The 13,356-nt window shown below is 42.1% G+C and overlaps 1 protein-coding gene across 1 annotated transcript in view; it reads left to right on the top strand.

The window, feature by feature from the left end:
• LRRK1 (leucine rich repeat kinase 1) overlaps positions 1–13,356 on the top strand; it is an 82,614-nt gene that overhangs the window by 9,257 nt on the left and 60,001 nt on the right. The gene's annotated exons all lie outside the window — the stretch shown is intronic.

Genomic DNA, 13,356 nt, shown 5'->3' with positions numbered 1-13,356 from the left:
TTATTTTTCCACCTTTCAGTTAAAATGTGTTTGTGGTGTATTACATTAAAATGTAACTTATGACAACTCTATCAAGAAGCCTAGAAAAAAACAAAGATAAGGTGATAAGGTGGTACAGGAAATCCTTTGCCCTTAGAACCTATACACAGGGACTCCTTAACAATGTTAGTAATGTGTGATTATAAGGTAGCTCTCAGGTGAGGGTCGACACTGTGGTGACAGAACCGTTGTCCTCCATCTCAGTGGGAAAAAGCAATTGATAGTGTTCACACCAACTCAGTCTTTACCAGGTCTGTAATTGATTTATTGTTTTGTCAGTGATGTTGCAGGCGATTTTATACTTGCATTAAAGAAAGTGCTATGAATATTTTATTTTTTTTTTATCGTCTCCAAAGCCTGTGGCGGCCTTATCCAAAACCAATTAAAGTCTTTGCACTGACATAACAGGCTTGGGATCAGATCTTCAGGGATCCTTACAGCATTAAGTCTGCGGTTTGTTTGTTTTTCATTTCTCTGATCAATAAAGGGGCTGCCAGAGCTTCTGCTTGGCAGAAGGCAGCTAACTGGGAGGAAATGTTTGCATTGCAGATGAGGGCGTTGGGTATAGATTTTATACCATACAGCTCCCAGTCTGCTGTATAGGTGAAGTCTGTCTCTTAATAGGTTCTGTTTCAGATTTTACATCAAGTTAGGCTGATATTTAATTCCGTTCCTTAATCCAAGTCTGTGTGCTCATTAGTGGGTCAGGAATTGCTTATTTGCATGATTATGTATCACCACAGCAGCAGCCCTTTTATGTAAGCTGCTGATAGTTTCACAACAGAAGTGTGTCCATGCTTTCAATTTGTGCCTTGCTCTTACTTAGAGGGAGGACTTATAAAAGAAGTCTTTTAAGTATTAGGGAAGGCCCTCAACCTTCAAAAAAGCAGGCAGAGGTGCTCTGGTGCTTGGCAGTTTCTGGTTTAAAGAAAAAAGTGTGCTTTCAGAAATTACAAACTGCCCTTAAAACATGTACAGCTACATGCAGGCAAACTCGGTGAGTCTGATCATGAATCTGAAATGGAGTCAGCAAGGACATATTCAGACCATGTTAAAATATAACAGTTGAAAAAGATTCCCATTGAACAGTAGTGAAGTTGCTATAGTAAAATCTTCGGGGTTAAGCTGCAGTTTTTGCAAATACTCTGTCCCTCCCAGTATGATATTTAGCCACCCTGTGTGTGTTGGGAGACAGGGTGAAACCCAGTGATGTCTTTGTAGATTGTGTATTTTTTGCAGGGACATGTGTACCTGCTGGTGAAGGTGCCTAGACAGCCTTTCCTAGCCTGAGCTCTCCTCATATGGCTACTTACAGTGGTGGGATGTGTTGCTTCGGACAGGCTGGCAGGACTTGGGGTCTGCCACGGAGCTGCAGAGCTGTGGGAAATCTGGTGCAGGTCCTGTCTTTTTTGGCTCACCCTCTCCACTTGGGGAGGGTGGCAGATCTGTGGGGAGCTTCAGGAACTTCTCGGTCACAAAGACAAGCCCCATGTTGTGTCACCCAAGGGTGAGGGAAAGGGTCAGTCTGCTACAGGAAGGGCATGAGGAAGGTGAAGGGTGAAAGGAGCAGGGACCTGGGGTTAGGAACTGGAGGAGCAGCTTAATTCTGTTTCTAATAGTCAATATGTGGCTCTCAAGCATAAAGGTTGGCATTTTGGATACTGCTGGAGGAAGCTCAGTCCCAGGCTGTCCACAACTCCTTTTCTGTGCATAGTTGAAAATCATGGAAAACTAGCGAACCAAAGCAGTGATTCAAACAAGAAGTCTGGATAAATTTAGCTCAAATATTCTTGGTATGTTTGTGGTCGCTGTGGAAGTTACATCACTGCTTGTTTTAATGATCAGAATATCGCTTGGAAAACTGGCATGGCTACCCGAGAAGAGCTCAAAATGAAATCTATTAAAAGCATTCATGTCTTTGGAATTGCTTCACCTGCAGTTAGTTGGTTTTGGGGTTATTTGTTTCATTCCCATCTTGGTTAAGGAGTATTTTGACTAGAGGTTATTGCTGCTTAATTGAAAAGCCACAAGGTTTAGAACTGATACACTCTGCAGTGTGATTATCTGCTTTATATAAAAATTCTGTCTGGGGAGTAAGATTCAGAAAGAGTGCTGGTAATTGCTGAATACAAGACCTCCTCCAGAATCTGCCTGCATCTCTCTCTGTCTTGCACATCAAAGAGCCTTTGAAAATGCTTTTATTTTTACATCAAACAGGAGCATTCTTTTTTTTTTTTTTTTTTTTTGGTAACACTAATGGACAAGATCCCTTTTCAGATCTCAAATGTAGCTTCAATAAAAGGTCTAGCTCCTTAAGTGGGCTTGTTATCATGGTCACAGTTCTCTGATGTTTTGCACCTTGGACCTTTCACACGATAGCAGGGTGGAAATAAAGGCTATCAAATCAAAGTCATTTGCATGGATTGGACCAGGTTCTCAGATGCAGTGGATCAGAGTTCATCATAGGTTGTTGGGAAGGGGTTGAAACGTGCCTTGCCTAATTTTGCCGTCTCTGCCTTGGAGCAGCCATCTAAAAATGCTGTGGGCTGAAGCAGGTTCACAGCATGTACCTTCATAGCATCCTCCCAGGCAGAGTCCTTGTCCTCCCTCCACTGAAATGAATGCTGATATTCCCAGACATCAGGAAGACAAAAGGGAAGTACCTCCCCATTCCCCCTCTCTGCAAAGGCAGGCACTTCTGCTGCTTGTAGGCTTTGTCACAAGTGAGGGAATGTTTTATTTTTTTTTTTGTAGCCCCCGTTAAAGCTTTGGCAGCACATCACTACACAGCCTGATTCAGGACCAGCCCTGTCTTGGCCAACAGCAGAGATCTTTTCATCAGGCTTTCTCTTCTGCTCCAGACACAGCTGTTAAGGTTATCTTCTGTCTGAGATATGCTGTCCTAGAAACCGGCATCTCGGAGGATCTGCTCCTACTCTCATGGAAGCTGGTGGAGTTCAGTAGAAGCTGTAGTGGAGCCTTGCTTTCTCCACTGTTTTGTTTTGTTTTGTTTTTTTTTCTTTTCCAGACTGTCATATTCATCTCTTTCCTCTGATGCTCTTCCCAGCTTTGCACTTCTCTTGGCTCTGCTGTTGCCAAATTGCCCATTCAACTCTTTTGATGCCAACCATATCCAATGTTTGCATTTCCTTTTCCTCTGCATGCAACACTTTTACCTAAAACTAATCTAGAGTTGTTGTGTTGGTGATAAACAAGAAGTGAGGATAGCAAAGAGTAAGCTATTTTATTAGGCTAGCAGACACAGTTAACAAAACACATTGAACTGTGTCTAACAAGTACTAAGCTTGGATTTTGCTGCATGGGGTGTTTACCCCCTCAAATGTCTTGAAAGACTTCTTCCCTTAGATGTGTCTGCTTTCTCCTAGATCTATCAGTTTGTTTAATAAAAGGTATTCTCCCTTTCTACAAACTTCCCTTGAAGTAGCCTCTGAAACAGTTGTTGTGTCAAGTGTTACAACTGTTAGTGCTTGGTAGCTGGGTTAACTTCTGCATGTGCGTAACGTGGGAACACAGGCTGTAGGACTGGAAGGAGTGCGTGGGTCAGTGTCCTGGTTTCACACTCCTAAACCTTATGCAAGATGTGTTTTAAGCAAGTTGACTTGTCTGTTGCTTCTGCTTTATCAAGAAGACTATTCCAAAGCCTCATTTCTCCAATGTTTTAAAGTTTCTTCTAATTGGCAGCCAAAATGTATTCATACCGTGTACATAAATAGCTCTTCTCCTTCCCTGGTGTCTCCCTCTGGATGTATTTATAGACAGTACTCCCATCCCTGTCCAGCCTTCATTTTTCTAGACTCAACAAGCCAAGCTCTTTTCATCTGTAGTCTTGCAATTAGAGTGTCCATTTCTTCGATTCATCTTCTCCACCTCTTCCAGACTGTCTTAATCTTCCTTGAACATGACAAACTGGAGTCGTGCAAGGTATTTTACATATCTTTTTAATGTTGCTTTCCCTTTTTTCCTCCTCTCAGGACAGCCTTTCCGAAGTCTTGATATGTCCAAGTTCTGTAAGAAACCTGCTGTGCTCCTTGGGGAAGGGAGGAGGGACACTGGTGGCCACGCAGGTGACAGCAGATACCCAGGACCCCTGCCATGTGATGGAGGGATGGAGAACTGGGTTTGCTGCTGTGGCCCAAGGGGACCTGATGGAGCAGCTATGAGCTTCATTCTACCGCTTTCATCAGCTTTCTCTGAAAGCCCTGCTGGGGCTTGTCTTTCCCGGTAGTATCCATGGAGTTTCATGGGGCTGGAGAGACAGATGTTGGCTGCTTCTGTGCTATTATTTTTGACCAGCAGTTGGGTTGGGGAGTTGTAAATAGGTTTTTGGTTTAGGAGGGTGTTTACCTCTGTTATTAAAGTGAAACATAAGCTTAGGAGCTGCTTTTCTCAACTCAGACAGCTGTGGAATTGCTGGATGTGTCTTTGGTGGAGCCAGTAGAGGACTCGGGCTCAGAAGAGACCTGAGCAGAGACCTTGGGCCCGTCCTCCCCTCAAACACACACAGGGAGTCCCTCCCTAAACTCTTGCAGATGTAGCCTCTCACAGCTGGGGCTAAAAGCATTTGCTTCTTTCTAAAGATAGCTTTAAATATACGTCTAAGGAGGATGTAGCAGAAGGGGGCTGGGCATGACTTGGTGCTTCCCCAATGTGAATAATTAATGACTTTTTTTTTAGAAGAATGTTGAGCAAATTCTTTCTTTGAAAGAGATAAAACATTGATGCATGGAATTTTTTCCCTTCTGATGAAAGCTTAAACACTAGGGGAAAAAAAAGTTTCAAAAGAAACCAAAGTTAGCCATGAAATTTTATTTTATGAAGTTTCAAATGAAATCAAATCTTGGTTTGGTTTCATGGGTATAATATTTGATTCAGTTGGACAAGAATGGTCTCACTAGAGACACCTTTCATCATTTAATAATCCTCTCTTTCCAGCTCTGCCTGGAAACGAACATAAAGAAAATCCAAAAGCGTAGTCATACTTCTGCGTGCTTAATGTATATCTTCCAATTTAAAATTTGGAAAGCAAGAGTGGCATAGCTGGCCTTGCATGCAAAGGCATATTTCTGAATGATTCAAGCTGTAGGATTGGAACCAAATGACTGAGGCCAAAGGACAAAAATAGAAACTTTCACTTAGAGCTGAGTCATTTGTATTTTCAAGGCAGCAATTGGCTCTCTGGCCATTTGGAGCTCTCTCGGCTCCCTCAATCTCTTTCCCTTGAGGGTGGAAATTAACATTATCAGTGTTCTCTGTGGTCTTTGCTGATCCTTTGCACCCCAAAGAGGGCAGTACGTGAGGGATGCGGGGCATCCCCTATCACTGCAAGAGCCAGCCTTTGCCCTGTGCTTGCCGGAGGTCATCCCCATCCCTTTCCTTCCTTGCCCAAAGGCTAGTAGTGTGTCTACCAGGGATGATGGTGCCTTCACGAGACAATCTGACCACTGAGAGATGTGTTGTGGCCACTGATGCTCTGAATGCTCCTACAGATCAGAAGGGTGAATGTGTGCACGTGAAGCTGCTTAGGCCTGACACTTGTACTCAGGGGAGAGAGTAAAACCATCACTGTCATCAACAACGGCCCAGTTTGTCGTGCTAGTAAGCTGGGGATGGCAGGATTAGCAAAGGCCTGCCTGCTTGTGTTTGGTACCCAGCCACTTGGTGAAAAGTCGGAAGGAGAAGAGAGAGGAGGAGGAGGAGGCAGCAGCCCTGTGTTTGCTGTCAGCTGCTGCCATTCGTTTGGGATGTGGAGGTTGTCTTGGTGTTGCCTATTGCTGCTAAGGAAGCTTTATAAACAGAGAGGGTGAAACAAGAGGTGGAGTGTGGAGCAATGGGAGCCTTGCATGCTGGTATGCACAGCCAGGTAGGGATTTGTGTAGAGTTTATCAGTACACAGTATGCAGCCCCCAGAGCCCAGGTGGGAGGAAGGGGTGCCCAGTTATGGTGCTGATGAGCTGCCTCCTGACTCTGCGGTGAGGATTGCAGTCCTGCTGCCCCTCTTCCAGTCATGTAGCCAAGGGCAGTGGAAGTGGTGCATGCACTTTAAAAACAGCCTGTGGGCAGCATGGTGTCTGAGGTAGAGCTGCCCACCTGCAGAGCACAAGAGAAGAGGCGTGTCACAGGATGTCACATGCAGTAGCCCTTGTTCCTTTTCCCTGGATAGCTGCAGGTATCATTAGTGACCCCAAAGCTACCTTGTGCTTTCCAGTGTGATTTGCCTGCTGGTATTCTGGGTTTGCTCTGATGGTCATATTCCAGTGTGTATTTCTTTGTGCTCTAAGTTCATTGCCTTGTAACGGCTTTGTGTAGCCTCTTTTGTACTTCAGCAAAATAGGAGTAACCAGCTCAGTTTCATTTGAACTTCTTGGGCAATGCAAGTAATTTCCAGAGTCCCAGCAATCTGGGAGGCACACACACAAATGCAGGAGCCTGCTCAGATCTGGTAGAGCTTTTCAGCTCCAGCTTAGTGCTGACTGTGACAGACAAACAGCCAGCCAGCCAACTTCACACAGCCAGTCTGCCACCTGTGCTACTGCCCACTAAAGACTGCTGGGTCCCAGTGTTACTAGTATTTGAGGCTTTTCTGTCCCCTCTTCCCCCATTATCCTGAATGATAGAGAAACGATTGTCTAAGTGTGGAGCTAAAGCCTTTGGAAGCGTCTGTTTTTCGTAATTCAGTTCTGGAGCCCCTTAAAAAGGCAGGAGTCCAGAGCATTTTTCCATCGGGACTTAATATTTTTTCCTTTCAGGTTTGCATTAGCAAATGTTTTTTTCCTTGCACGTTAAGAGTATTTCTAAGTAGAAAATTTCCAATGGCTCTAGTGATAATTGGTCACTTTGCATGGCTGTACCTAAAATTGTCAGCATGTCCTTTACAAGATCCTGTGTGCTTGCTGGAAAATGTTTAATGCAGATCAGCACTTCGCGTGCATGATACTGGCATGTAAACAATTTAAAAATAATTCCAGATTATGCAATAATAGTGAAAAAGATCCCTTCAGTACTGGATTTTTGTCTTTGAAGCATTCTTCTGTGTTTCAGATCTGGTCTTTTGTAGGGTTATAAGTTTCCTTTTGTGGCAGTAAGCATTGATTACAAGCTGTGTTGTAGATGTGAGTGTCTTTTATATTCAATACACCATCTTTTCCACTGCCTTGGCAAGCAGATCTTAATGTAGAGCTACTCCTTTAATTAGATGAAATAATGGATGTTTGGGTGAAATGGAACCACAAAAAAATAGGCAGAAAAAACGTGTGGAGGGTTCCCACTGTCCTGAGGAGCTGTCATCTCTTGCTTGTTGTGAAAAGATACTAGTCAGGGTCAGAGGGATATGGCCCAATTCTGGTGTGGTGTCTCCAGTGGGGATGCTGAATTTCCAAGAGAAACCATCCTGTTATCTCTCGATTGGATTTACTATAACTTTCTCTCCTTGTCTTCTCACAGCGGGGTTTGTAATTGGTTCTGACCATTTTTGAATCCTGCTAGTGACATTTTATAGCGGAATTGGTTGAGCCATGTGGATTTTGCCTAAATCCGAGAACAAGGTGAAATAGATCATAGGCTTCTTGCTGCATGACCCTCCTTTGGTTCTGGGCCAGCTCCTGGCTATGGGGCTATATGGACTGAGGGCATGTGGGCACACAGGGGAAACAGCTTCCCTCTTGGAGACAGACCTTGGCCCGTGATTGTATCTTTTAAGAAATGAATGAATGAAATGAATGAATGAAATCTTTTAACTTTTTTAAACAACAAATGAAACCTTGTTTTGAAGTGTCAGCTAATTAGAGAAGGAACACAAAAGATATCTTTGTTTCATGAAGCATTTTGATTGACTTGGACTGATTTAAAAATGTATGCTTTTTTTTTTTATTAAAGAACCCAGGGTTTTGGTTTTTATTCCTGATTTGGGATGAGGATTATTTTTCAGTATCTCAAAGATTTCTGTAGGATTGAAAATTTTTTCTTACCCATCCAAGTGGGAAGCGCAATGTAGGACAGATCCATCATCCTTTGAAATCACTGTAGGCTTCACGTTGGCTGTTGTTCAGTTTATTAATCTGAAGTTTTTCAAAGCAATAGAAGATACATGAGTCTGTTACAGAGACTCAGAAATAACATGGCTTTCCATTAATTTTGCAAACCAGCTTGCCAGAGCTTCTGCAGAGTAGTTTTGAAAAATATGCAGCAGTGCTCGTGAGTTTTTAAGCAGTTGGGGGGATTGGCTTTCAATATTCAGCATCTTTTGAACCTCTTCTCTGTCCCATTTTTTGTTTGCTCTGTGGCAGCACTCAGAAGTCAAAACGGCAAAAGATTAAGCTGGTAAAGGTTAGCTGTAGCCATCTGGTGCTGTTGAGGAATTAATGTCTGAGCACAGCCCAGAGAGACGGCCTCCCTGCCCACCCCCATCCCCAGATCCTCTCTGAACCAGAGGCTTGGATTTCGCTGTAATGGGTCATGGAGATGAAAATAACTGTCAAGGCTAAAATGTAGTAGTTAATTCAGACGAAGAAGCAGGCAGCAAGCTAAAAGACATTACATCCAGAGCTGCTTGTGCTGAAAGAATTAATAGCTTAACTGAGCATCGCTGAATGGGATGCTGTGTTAAAGTCATCGTCTTGATTTGCTCCTGTCTCTGGAAATACCTGCACACATTATGACAAGGTCAGTAGCAGTTTTAAAGTTTTATTATGATTGTAATTCTGTTTTGGAGTAAGTTGGCTTCCTGCCCTGTTTTATCCTGTGTTAAGCATCTCATTTATATATTTCTCTCCTAAATAAAAATATCCTAGGTAGTTGCCAAAGAACTCTGCCTTATCAAAGGGACTAATGTAGCACTTAAAACTCTGTGAGTTTATGTGTAGAGACAGGAATGCAGTGATTTGGGGTAGAAAGCATCTATACAGTGTGCTGTTTTGTTATGCAGTTGTTTGCTGATTCACAGCCTTGACCTGCAAACCCTCACCTTTTTACTGGTGATGGCATACTGTCAATTTAGAAACTTTAGATCTTTTTTTTTCACCTGCTGTAATAACAAGGTCTGATACATGGTGTCAATACATGTATCTCTGAAATTCTCATGGTACCCTTTATTATTAATAAGACTTTTTTTTTTTTTTTTTTCTGTGCTGGGTCAGCAGTCTGTTGCAATTTAAAAGTGATAGTCTCATAACCTTTGAATGGCAATAAAACAACACTGCTTTTTTTTTTATAACCTCTCTTTCCATTGGAATACTTTTTAAAGAAAATTAGTCTTGCCCCTAGCTTTTGTAAAAGGTTGTAAGTGCAAAGCCAAACTTAAAAGGTACTTCCAAAGTATAAAAAACATTGAAATCAAGAGTGGGAAATATTTCCAAAGTTAGTTGCTTTGATAGAAGCTGTTAAGTGGTGTGAGGAATAGATGAAGGCTGTGTTTTTAGTGTTGGCTAGGGGGTAAGCCCCATGGCCTTATTTTCTTTAACATTCAAACGTATTAGAGAAATGAACCCACACCATACCACCTCAGTTCAAATAGTCTTCATTTATCTGCTTTCCTGTTGCAAGCTCAGAAGAGGGGTGCTGATTTGGGGCAGTGGTTTTAGAGGAACCTGTGCCAACACAACTCTGTCCCAGATCTGTGTGCAATAAAGCAAAAACTAAAGGAAATCACAATGGGTGTGTAAGAGTTTCTGGAGTTTCTAGTAGCCTTTTATTACAGGGATATCCAAGAAATACTGCTACAATATTATAACTTGCTATGCTGTTTTGCATATAGCAATGTGCATTGTCAAACAGTAATGTAGACCCTGTTGTGCAAAGTACAGAAGCCAGTTCCTAAAATCCATACAGTGTAAGAATTAAAAGCACTTTGTTACATTCAGGCTTAAATGCTCAGCATGTTGCATGATAAAGTCCAAAAATAGAGGTTCCGTATTACTCAATTTCAGTATTACTCTCATGTCATGTTGTTCAAGGCTATATGCAAGTGAGGTGACCCTATTATGAAAGGCACAAAGAGCTCAGGTAAAGAGCGTGAGATTTGTGGGGTTAAAACCATAGGCAGAATTTCTTTGGATTTCAGCCCAGATTTTTGCTAAAAATGGCTGATGTATTGGCAAAACTTTATTTCCAGCCTGCATGAATGCCAGTGCTGATGATAGTAGTGTCATGCATCTTGTAGAAATAAAACGGTCTTTAGTCAGTAGAATGTAATTTTCCTCATTTTTTTTTCCTACTGGTGAGTATAAATTAAGTTTATAAAACATGCTGTTTCTTATTTTCCATTTGTAATTCAGAAGTCAGTATATCATTTACTAAGTCACCAGGAAGTCTCGTATGAATTGAGTAATTTGGTTGGTGAGATGCTTAGCTTTGCAATGGATGGCTTCTGTGTGTTCTGGAAACTTAGGAATGGATGGTCCACTTGCTCTCATTTAACCTTTGAAAGCTCAAGTTAACTTTGACAGAATCACGCGAGTACAGCTGTTAGTTGAGGGCAAGCTTTTTTTATCACTCTGTATCTCACCAGTTTTGCTCTTTTGAGGATTGTAATTAATTCAGTTACAAGGTCTTTATTTGCTGAAGACCTTTGGCAGCTTTTTTCCTCAGGTCTTAGACAGGAGGTCAATTCACTCTGTAGAATGCAATCATAGAAAGAAGTTTTGATGACAGTTACTTGAGTGATAAGCAGCATTATCTTTCTGCCAAGAATATTTAAATATAAACATATTGGTTTCGAACAGTAGAATTGCCCAGCTTTCTTGCATTTAATGAAGCTTTTATTGACTTCTACTTGATGGATGTTCAAATGTTCAAAACTGGGCAGTTTTGGTTAGATCAATAAAAATTTGCCTAAGACAAGACTAAAATTGAGTTTAATGACTAAAATTAATATCACGAAGACTCTGATTAAACTGCCAGCTAACTCTGGGAGCATGTAAACTCTGTGAAGCCTGCCATTTGTTCTGGAGAGCCCAGAAGTCTACACCTAACTCACATGACCAGACTGTGATGGTTGATGGCCAGCCCATGTTCTCCAAACATTGGTGATGGTAGCAGTGGTTGTAACTAAGCCATTACACTACAAAGAACTTCAGAAATTTTGAGGGGGCCAAAAATGTAAGAGGAAGCATGACACATTAGCCAAGTAGTTTAGTGAAGTAGTCTTTTGGTAAAACACAGAAGCGGTCTTGGGATTAGGGTCTAGCTTGCGGAGTTCCTCCTTCCCTCAGTTACAACATTGTGGTCCTTCTTGTGCTCACTGGCCAACTGATTTGGTAGTCCTCTCTACAAGGTGTAGCAGTTCAAATAGGAGAGGTGGAAAATGCTCTTGTAAGAAGAGCTCTGGTGTGCAGGATGTGTGAGTGGTTGGCTGGAGACCTCTCTAATAGATGAGGAAGTGACACTGGGATCTCCCAGACCCCAGATGAATCTCTGACCATGAGGTACTCGTACCTGCACCTTCCCTGGCCATGATTTAAAAAGAAAGAAAGATGGCCCTGCTTAATTCTTTGGCAGAAAGGATCTGCCTTTACACGTGGAATGGCTGCAGATGTGGGTCTTGAGTGATAGTTCCCAAAATCAGGATTGAGGCTGGAAGGAAGTAAAATTTGTCCCTCCTTTCAGCATTTTTTTTGGAACCAGATTAAAGTTGCTATGCTCTGTCAGCCCCAATTTGCAGGGCTTCCTGCTCAGCTTTCCAGCTGTTTTGTATCTCAGATGTGAGGTATTTTTTCCTCCAAGGGGAATTCCAGTGCTTCTCTCCAGGTTCAGGATTTCATCACAGGGTGCCGAGCGTGGGTAGGCTGCATGTTCCAGTAACTGCAGTGTTTGCTTGGATCTGTACTTCTCAGTTTTACTTAGTCCAGTTCTGAATTACTTAGATTGGAGAACTATTTTGCTTTAAAGTTCTCTTTTCTATCACCCTTTAAACAGTTACTTGCCTAAGAATTATTTGCATTTCCTACTGTTGGTGTCCATTAAAAAGAGAATTAAATGATATGCAATGTTCTTCGAGATCCCTTACAAGTGTGTGGTCTGCTCTAAAAGACTGGACCAAATGCTGCATGAATTTCTTTTCCTGTGTACTCCCTAAAACTCCAGAATTATGAAGGCACTGCGCCTATTACCATGAACTCTGAGGTGCTGTTTGTTATGCTGTAATTTAACACCACATTCATCTGCCTTGATTTCTACTGCTTGTCCTTCACACGTTCTGCATCATCTGAGAAAGGTTATTGATGTGGGCACATTTTTAATGGCACGATTCTCTGGAGGCATCTCCAATGTCTGAGTGATTTGAGCGTCATTTAAATAATGGATGAGAAGCGTTAGTCAGAATCTACTGGTGACTCAGACTGCATTATTCAAAGATATTTACTGACAGTTATAGATTGGTCCAAATTTACTTCTTTTTCCAGGCTGTGTTAAACTAGGCCCTGCATGACATATGTGTCTATTTAAAAAAAATAAATCCTTGTTAACATGTGAAAATCTGTGGGCTTAAGGGCTTTATTTAACCCATTGCAAACAAGCAATAATAATTAATAAAGTTTTAGCAGGAAAAAGTGAATATGAAATGGTCCCTTTTCAAGTGAAAAGTGCTTCTTTTCTCTGTCTTGCATCTTGTTCAGGAGTGGACCTGAACATCTTACTCGTAATTCAGTGACTTTCCTGCAGCTTTCCCTGTCCTGGTAGTTGCAGGAGTGAGTGGGTGTGAGACTTCATGGCTGCCTCTTTGTTAGCTGCCCACCAGAAGCATCTTCTGTATTGGTTTGCAGCTTTTAATCTTTGACATGTAAAAGCTCTTCTGGCTCCTAATGGCATTTTAAAAAAAAACAAAACCTAGCCTAGGAGATTCTCCAGGATTGATCAGGGTGATGCTGGGCATCTTGCATAGTCTCCTTTTGCTCTGTTTTCCCAGAGTAAAAATATTTCCAATTTCTTTGCTTTCATGTTCATTGATGTGTATAAAGCTCTGGTTGAAAGTGCTGGAGAAGTACAGTGGGTTTTTATTAGGCTGTTGTCTGGAGGTGAAGTGTGACTGAAAAAAGGCTAATAATACCAGAATTGCTTCGGAGGTCCTGCAGACCCCTTGCTTCTTCAGAAGTACTGCAGGTACCAGTCTCATGTAAGCCCTTCTCTTCCCTGGTTCCTGCAGCAGGAGGTCAAGTGTGGCAGGCTGTTGCACAGCATACGTGTCTGTGTGTATGTGAGCTTTCATGCTGTCCTTTGGAAACCACCTCTGGGAGCAATTGGGGAACTCACTGTCCCTTTTAGTTTCATGTCGCTATTGGAAACTACTTTAACATATTATCACTTTCT

The sequence above is a fragment of the Buteo buteo genome, chromosome 13 (genome assembly GCF_964188355.1).
Source record: "Buteo buteo chromosome 13, bButBut1.hap1.1, whole genome shotgun sequence".
Taxonomy (NCBI): domain Eukaryota; kingdom Metazoa; phylum Chordata; class Aves; order Accipitriformes; family Accipitridae; genus Buteo; species Buteo buteo.
The sequence above is the reverse complement of the archived record's forward strand: the minus strand, read 5'-3'. Positions and strand labels throughout refer to the sequence as shown.